This window comes from Triticum aestivum, chromosome 3B (genome assembly GCF_018294505.1).
Source record: "Triticum aestivum cultivar Chinese Spring chromosome 3B, IWGSC CS RefSeq v2.1, whole genome shotgun sequence".
Lineage (NCBI taxonomy): Eukaryota > Viridiplantae > Streptophyta > Magnoliopsida > Poales > Poaceae > Triticum > Triticum aestivum.
The window spans coordinates 642,926,406-642,935,579 of record NC_057801.1 but is presented as its reverse complement, the minus strand read 5'-3'; positions in this window follow the sequence as shown (position 1 = coordinate 642,935,579).

Sequence of the window (9,174 nt, the reverse complement as noted above, 5' to 3'; positions counted from 1 at the left end):
GAGACAGTATTATTTTTATGAATCATAATTTTAGTCTAGTCATTTGGTATTGTGCATAAAACAGTAAAAATAGTCAGACACGTCTCCACGCAAAATGGGAAATGACTTTCATAGACGTTACACGGTTAAGAAGAAAAGGACATAAAGATCAGATGAGATAATCAACTTGTTGGATGTTGGTGATCATACAACTCAATTTATTATCTAATATAAATGTAATTTTATTTGGTAGTACCAAATATATATTTGTATATGCATTGACGTCAAGGCCAGCGTGATTTTTGTCTCTTGTGTGATCATTGGCTTTTCGCCCCCCTCAAGTTCAAATCCTGGCTCCGCCCCTGGATGGCAAGCTTGAAGAAGGTCAACAACGGGGGGGGGGGGGGGAGGAGAGAACTCGAGCTAAAGGGATAGATACCATTGGGGAAGAAGACCCCCTTCTATAGGACCCCACGAATCTGCCCTTATGTGCAGAAAACTGCAGGAGCGGTACAACCGCTACGAGTACCGGTACAACCGGAAAACACAGGAACCCTGCAGAAACCCTACTAAGCGGTACACCCGGCGGCGCGGGCGGTGTACTGGTTGAAACGAGTAACCGGAACAACCGCTCCACCATCGCTCAACAACCACTTAAAAACAGAGAGGAGTCACCCCTGAGCGGTAGTTGAGACGGTGGTTGCACCGGTGCAACCGCCAGGACCGAGCTCGGGTGGTGGCTAAGTATCAAGTGGTACAACTGCTCCGGACACTGGTAGTTCCGCTCAAAACTAGTTGAGCGGACTAACCGGGCCACCACCGCCCAAGAACTGCTCCACAACTGAAACCAGTCCGGTGGTAGGGCGGTAGTGGGCCAGTACAACCGCCTTGTCGTAGACCTGGAGTTTTGCAAGCACCAGGAGGTACAACCGCCCGGGGGCAACGGTACAACCGCTTGGAAAATTCCTGGAGACTGCAAATTTGGGGCATCACCCCCTAGGGCAGTACAACTGCTCGGGCCCACGGTACAACCGCAAGGGCAGAAACCAGAACAGACATAACAAATGCAGATGAGCTCCAATTTGAGCAAAGCCAAGCTTGTTGGTTATAGTAAGAAGAGGCAGGGGAGGTATGACAAACATATAGAAGAGTGAAACATCCAACAGAGAAGAACCGACATAACCTCCAACATCGAAAACATCATAGAATATGCATGTGAACTCCATTTTTGATGAACTCGAGCATATCATGAAGATGACCAAAAGCTCTAAAACTCAGAAAGAGAAACACCAAACAAGAACCAAGAAATATGATGCAAGGATGCAATGGTTTGAGCTCTCTATGAGCGATACGATCAAGCTACTCATCGAGAGCCCCCCTTGATAGTACGGCAATCGATCCTATAACCCGGTCTCCCAACTACCATCATGAGATCGGTAAAAAAATTAAACCTACCAAGGGCAAACCTTTGCCTTCCGCATGATCCACTTGAGCTAGATGATGACGCTCTTGTCCTCCTCAAGATGGACCACCTTTCTTGATTGCGTTGGGTCAGTGAAGACTAGTTGATTGCTCACCCATACTCCACTATGGGTGAGCCACTCTTCGGCACATCTTCACAAGTCCATTGTCACCATAATGGACGGTAATCTTCAAGCACTTGATCTCTTCGTGATGCTCCGCTTGAACTTGCATACCGCAATGTTGATGACGATCACCACTTGATGTCATCCTCTCCATGGGTTGTATGATATCTTTCTCTTGACGCAAGCCCATGGAAACATACCTAACCCCACATAGAACTCTCACGTAGACCATGGGTTAGTACACAAAGCGTAATGGCAGTGCTTACTGTCGGTGTCAAAACCGGCAGATCTCGGGTAGGGGGTCCTGAACTGTGTGTCTAAGGATCGAAGGTAACAGGAGGCAGGGGACACGATGTTTACCCAGGTTCGAGCCCTCTTAATGGCGGTAATACCCTACTTCCTGCTTGATTGACTTTGATAAGTATAGGGGTTACAAGAGTTGATCTACCTCGAGATTGTAGTGGCTAAACCCTAGATGTCTAGCCTGTATGATTGTGATTATTCCCCTATGGACTAAACCCTCCGGTTTATATAGACATTGGAGGGACCTAGGGTTGTACAGAGTTGGTTTACAGAGAAAGGAAGATGCAAAATCCGAACGTCAAGCTTATCATCCACACAAAGGAGAGTCCCATCCGGACACGGAGGACGACCTTCTGTTTTGAATCTTTGAGGCCTATCAGTCGGGCCCATATCGCATAGCCCGAACACCCGAGGACCCCCTAGTCCAACACTCCCTCAGTAGCCCCTGAACCGGGCTTCAATGATGATGTATCCGACGCGTAGATTGTCTTCGGCATTACAAGGCGGGTTCCTTCTCCGAATACTCCAAAGCAGTCTTCCGCACACAACAGCTGTATCCAACCCTGCTTACAACCCAAAGCTATAAAAGCAACAATACATAAAACAAAACAAGTCACGTCCATGGGTGACTTTTTTGGCGAGACGTTTTGTTCTGGCCCTGTCATTATTCTGAACCGTTTTATAGCCCCCGTTTTGCGTTTCGAGGCATGACCATTGACACGTCTTGTCAAAGCAGAGATCGTGTCCCCTTATCACGGGATTCTCATCAATGCGGGCTTGGGTAATCCAACCATGTCGTTCGCACCTATCTTTGGGAATAGGCGAGGTTTAAGGCTTATGAGGGGGCGCTTGATATTCACTGCCTCTATAAGAGGACAAAGACCCATCTATTCACCTCACGCCTTTTTCTTCCTCTACCTTTCCATCCCTGAGCTCCAGTGCCCAAGTTCTAAACTTTCCCTTTGCCCCAACTTCTCCAGCAATGGCCGGATTCGGTTCCCAGGGCAAGTGGATGGCCTCCTCCATAACAGAGAAGGACATCAAAGATCTACGCGACACAAGGTACCTGACGGCGGATATTAAACACAGGCTTCCAACCCCGGGGCAGGTCATCCCCACCCCAGAGCCCAGTGAGAGGGTGGTATTTATCCTCCACTTCCTTCGAGTACTTGGGTTCACCCTTCATCCCTTCGTCCGAGGTCTCATGTACTACTACGGGCTGGATTTCCATGATCTGGCCCCGAATACTTTCCTCCACATCTCGGCGTTTATCGTCGTGTGTGAGGCATTCCTCCGCGCCCCCCACACTTCGTCTTGTGGCTCAAGGTCTTTAATGTGAAGACGAAGGTGGTTGAGGGCCAACACGCCGAGTGCGGCGTCTCTATGGTGAGCAAGCTCAACCATGTTACCTGGCCCAAAGGGAGATTTGTGGGTAGTGTCAAGGTATGGCAGTAGGAGTGGTTCTACATCACCGAACCCAGTGGCACAAAGTGGACCGCTGCTCCTTCTTTCAGATATGTACCTCCGCTGCGACTCGCGTCCTGGACCAACAAGGGTATAGATTGGGGATCACCTAATGAAGTATCAACGCCGCAGAAGTGCATCAAGAGCATGATAGCGAAGGACATCACCCTTGCTGATGTGATCTAGGTGATGCTTATCCGCCGAGATCTTCCCTACCAACGACGGCCTCTCAAAATGTGGGAGTTTAATCCAAAAGGGTCACGAACCCTGCAACGATTCTTCGGCACAATGCACAAAGGGATCTGGAAGCTGCTCTTTAAGAAGAAGAATACATGGCCAAGGACGTCTGACGACACCGGCCTCGACTGCAACAATCTGGCATCCCCAGTAAGTATCATATTTCTAAACATTACTTAGCTCGTCAATCTTAGGGAGGGGTACTAAAAATTCCATCTCCCGAATAGGACTGGATAAAGAAGGCGGAGCGGATTAAGTGGTCGGCCCCTCTCCCCGAAAACCCAGCCGAGCCTCTGTTGATGAGGATGCTGGTCCGGGCGCCCTACCAGGCGTCGGCGAAGAAGGACAAGAAGAATAAAAGCAAGGAGGCTGAAGGTTGCCGCCATAACGAAGATACTTCGGGCGCTATGTCCAGAGCAACCGAGGCTCCTTCCTCTCACGAGGGAGACGAAGACGAGGACCAGGAGGAGGAGGAGGAGGAATCAGAGAACCCTCCTCTCAAAGGGAAAAAGAGGGCAGCCTCCATAGATCCGGGGGAGGGGGCGTCCAAGAGGGGAAAGATATCCCTCTCAGATGATTCGGATTCGGGCCCCGAAGCTGTCCCCAAGCGCCGCCCTCGAGCCAAGCCCCTTGCCGACTCATAAGTACCTTAAGATGACTTACATACGTCCAATCTTTTTATAAATTATAAGAATAATATCAAATTTCATGTTCCAGTCCGTCCCGTACATCCCTCAAGAATCATTGTCATCGGGGGATCTTTTGCCGGAGAAGATGGAGAGCGAGACGCCTCCACAAGCTTCCCCACCTCCTAGGGTGGACGACACTGAGGTGTCATCCCAAAGGATTTCTTCGGGCTCCGGAGAAGTGCGGGAGGGGACCAAGACGGCACCAGAGGATATAGCCTTGGCTGCCAAGAACATAAGGGGCGCAACCCTCATTGAGACCGGTGACGCGGGTCCTGGATCATCCGACCCCCAACCGGATACTGTTCTGGAAACACAAACGGCTCCGGAACCGAGTCAGTAGCCCCCTCCGCGAGAGGGGGAGACAGCTATTCTGGCGGTGACCTCTACTAATGTAGAGGTGCCGAACATGCTGATGGATGCTCTGCAAAGTGCGTCCGTCTTGGAGGAGCACCGTACCTTGATGGGTACGGTTGTTGAGAAGGTTCAGTCTGCTAAGAGTGGACTGAATGAAGCCTTCACGAGCCTACTAACAGGCTTCGAGGTATGCGATGTAATGTTTTTAGGTGATTTTCATATGAAAAATCAGCCTGTATATAGATAGTAGCCCCTGAGACTCTGCTTGGCCAATGAAGGAGGGCGAATAGAGGGTCTATAAATATCCGTAGGAAATAACATACTTATCTTTTTGATAAAAAACATGCTTCACTGTTAGCGGCGACCGCTCAGGATGCCAAAGTTTACAAACTCAAGCGGAAATTGCAGCTGGTCGACGAGGACAATATTCGTATTAATAAGCAGCTCGACGAGGCGCATGGTATGTTTCAAGTACTCCATATACAATTGAATTAGCTTGCAAATGCTAATTTGAAGCTTACGTGCTGCTATATGCATAATTGCAGATGGCACTGCTGAGGTCGAGACCCTCAGGAGTGGCCTTGCCCGCGAGAAGGAGTAGGCAAGGGTGAGCGATGCGGCCGCTGAGAAAGCGACTGCTGATCTGAAGGCCGAACAGGCCACCCGGCGCCAGTTCAAGGAGCGGGTATCCGAAGTTGAGCAAGAGCTCAAGGACACCACTCGCAAGTGCGAGCTCCTCGAGGAGGAGAATAAAGCTAACGCGGCTGAACTTGCCAAGGCCCTTCAGGAATCCCAAGAGGCGAGGTCTGAATCCCGAGCGGCTCGCGATGAGATCCGACAGGCCGGACAGATAGCGGCTGGTAAGCCCATTCTTTTACAGTCTAAGTTTGGCGATCAGAGGTATGCCTTGCTTAATCGACTATGGAGTTCTCTAGACGCCTTTGCGGATCTTCCGAAGAGCGTCGTCGACTCTGCGCAATTCTATTGAGCCCACGAGGGGCACGCGACGAAGAAGCTGTTCTGGTCGCTGTTCGTGACGCAGGTGCGCTCGGCGCTGCTGAACGACCAGATGGCATAGTGGGCCGAGCTGCATAAGATGTTCGAAGCAACCATGAAGGACGTCATAGTCCGGCTATGGCCAGCCGAACCCGTTCCAAGCAGCTATTTCGGCCTAGTGCGGCGACTCATCAATGTCGTGCCCCGAATTGATGCAATCAAGCGGTCAGTGTGCATAGAAGGTGCACGGATGTCCTTTGCCCGTGTTAAGGTGCACTGGGCGAAGATGAAGGCCGTCATTACCGCGGTTGAGGGTCCTCCTGAAGGCAAGGACCACCGCACGCCGGAGCGCTATTTAGACGACGTCCTAGAGGGTGCCCGCTTGATAGAGGGTCAATGCTCAAAGGACATTATATTCAAATGAATGTATCCGAACGACCTGGGCGTGTGTATTATATATATTAAGGCTTTGTGATATATTTGTGCCATTGTGCTGAAAGTTCTTTCCTCCTATGCGGCCCTTTTTGTATTCCTGAGAGTTTTCCGGTCGTCGGCTTCGACCCCACGTAGATGCTATGGGGGTGTTTGGAATGACACATTAGCACTCTTGTCCCAACGTCTTGGTTCGTAATGGAGGTGTCAGTGCGGTGAACCAGGCAATCGGACTATATGGCTTTACCACTCTCAGCTAGCCATAGGAATTTGATGATGGGGCTATAAAATAGCCCCTAGAACATATGCGGCTATCCGAATGCAGATGCATTGCGTACATGACTGGAAAAATAGTCCCTTGTTTAATACCAAAAAAATCGTTAAAGATTTAGTAAGTCGCCGAGTGGCTGACCAGCTCTCGCCGCATCATGACAATCCGTTTTCGGCTTTCTCTACTGAGGTGCTTGACGGGATGAACCAGAAACACAATCGCAGTAGTTCTCCCTTTACTACCCTAGCCGAACAAATGGAATGTAAGGTAGCAATCACAGGAGCCGGGCAACCCAACTATTGACCGAAGACATGATTCGGAGCCGATGCATATAATGCCAAGTTCGGGATGCCAAAGTGTGCTACAAAGCTGTTCGGGCTTTTGTTTGGCGGCACATATGTGGCCGTATAGAGCCCCTGGCAATGGGTGTCGAGGTGAGTGAGACAACTGGGGAGACAGAGTACAGTTTTATGAATAAAGTTGGTACCAAAAAATTGTCCTCACTAGGATCTTATTGATACGTCAAGACGTGATCTTACAGAGGGTACCATAAGCACCAAAGCCATTTTACATGCAGGGGTCTAATAATAGGGAGAAAAGCTCAATACAGGTCCGTTGAATAAGGTTTGTTCTGAAGAGTCCTTGGGATGTCCTGCCGCGCATTTGCACTGCTTTCGCCATGTAGAGAGGGGTTCCTTGAAAGGAATGGTCTTTGGTTATCCACACGAAACCAGGCTCGAAGAGAGTCCTTGTAAGTTCGTAGGATATATTGGTTCGAAAGCACCTGTGGTAGGGGAGAAAAAGTAATCAAAAAAGGTGGAAGGTCAAACAGGGTCGAACCATACTATAGACCTGTCTGTATTGTGCCTCTGTTGATGCCAGGGTATTTTGAGTGTGTAATGATGCATGCGCGGTACGAATTCCGCGGGTGTGTGCAGTGATCGGCGGAGGCAAAACTGCTAGTCTAGCTCTGGAAGTACCGAGCCATTAGCTTGCGGGACTGACTGGACTCTTTTAACAAAGTCTGGTAGCTTGATGGCAGATGAGGTGTGCGGCTTGAGGGAGTTGCACTGTACTTCGGCTGCGAGAGTTGCAGTATGCTCCTCCATACAGAGAGAGCACTCTGGGTTTCCATTGACTGCTATGACACCACGTGGACCGGGCATCTTGACCTTTAAATAAGCATAGTGTGGGACCGTGTTGAATCGAGCGAAAGCGGTCCGTCGAGTAGTGCGTGATAGCCACTTTGGAAGGGGACGATATCAAAGATCAAGTCCTCACTGCGGAAGTTGTCGGGCGAGCCGAAGAAGACCTCCAATGTTATTGAGCCTGAGCAATGGGCTTCTACACCAAGTATAACTCCTTCAAATGTAGTTTTCATGGGCTTGATTCATGACGGATCAATGCCCCTTTTGCGGACGGTGTCCTAGTAAAGCAGGTTAAGACTACTACCGCCGTCCATGAGGACTCGCGTGAGGTGGATGAGGGAGTCCTGGATTAAGGGGTCCTCGGACAGGCAGACTATATGCTTATGCCGGACTGTTGGACTATGAAGATACAAGATTGAAGACTTTGTCCCATGTCCGGGTGGGACTCTCCTTTGCATGGAAGGCAAGCTTGGCAATTCGGATATGTAGACTTCCTTCTCTGTAACCAACTCTATGTAACCCTAGCCCCCTCCGGTGTCTATATAAACCGGAGGGTTTAGTCCGTAGGACAACAACAATCATAATCATAGGCTAGCTTCTAGGGTTAGCCTCTACGATCTCGTGGTAGATCAACTCTTGTAATACTTATATCATCAAGATCAATCAAGCAGGAAGTAGGGTATTACCTCCATAGAGAGGGCTCGAACCTGGGTAAACATAGTGTCCCCCACCTCCTGTTACCATTAGCCTTAGACGCATAGTTCAGGACCCCCTACCCGAGATCCGCCAGTTTTAACACCGACATTGGTGCTTTCATTGAGAGTTCCACTGTGTCGTCACCATAAGGCTTAATGGCCCCTTCGATCATCTACAACGACGTGGTCCAGGGTGAGGTTTTCCTCCCCGGACAGATCTTCGTATTCGGTGGCTTCGCACTGCGGGCCAACTCGTTTGGCCATCTGGAGCAGATCGATAGCTACGCCCCTGGTCATCGGGTCAGGTTTGGAAGCCTGAATTACATCGCCGACATCCGTGGAGACTTGATCTTCGACGGATTCGAACCCATGACAGGTGCACCCTGCGGTCGTGATGAGCATGACCTAGACCTGCCATCGAACGATGTTCAGGAGATCACACCTGCAGCTGCCCCGACTTTAAATCCGATGCAGATCACGCCATCCGAGGACGGGAGTATGGACCCCGCCACGGAGGCCGCATACTCAACGGCGATAGAGCCGAACACAGATCTCACTTCCAAGGAGGTTTGTGTCATCGGACCCTCAGACTCGTCTTCGTCTATAGGCTCCGAACCGCGTGCATCCGCGCCCATTGGATCTAAATGGGCAGCGATCATGGAGTTTAGCTCTGCGTATATCTTTTAGCACTCGCCCTATGGACGACGAAGGAATCCGTTACCCACCCACCACCCACTTAATAGCCACTGTCGATGACTTAACCGACATGCTTGATTTCAACTCCGAAGACATCGACGGTATGGACGACAATGCCGGAGAAGAACAGGAACCACCGCCCATAGGGCGCTGGATAGCCACCTCATCATACGACATATATATGGTGGACACACCCCAAGAAAACAATGGCGAAGATCAAAAGGATGCAACGGAGGATGATCCTCTTGAGAAGCAACCCAAGTGTCAACGTCAGCGGCGCCGCTCTAAATCCCTCCATAGCAAAAACAGCGATACCGGCACAAG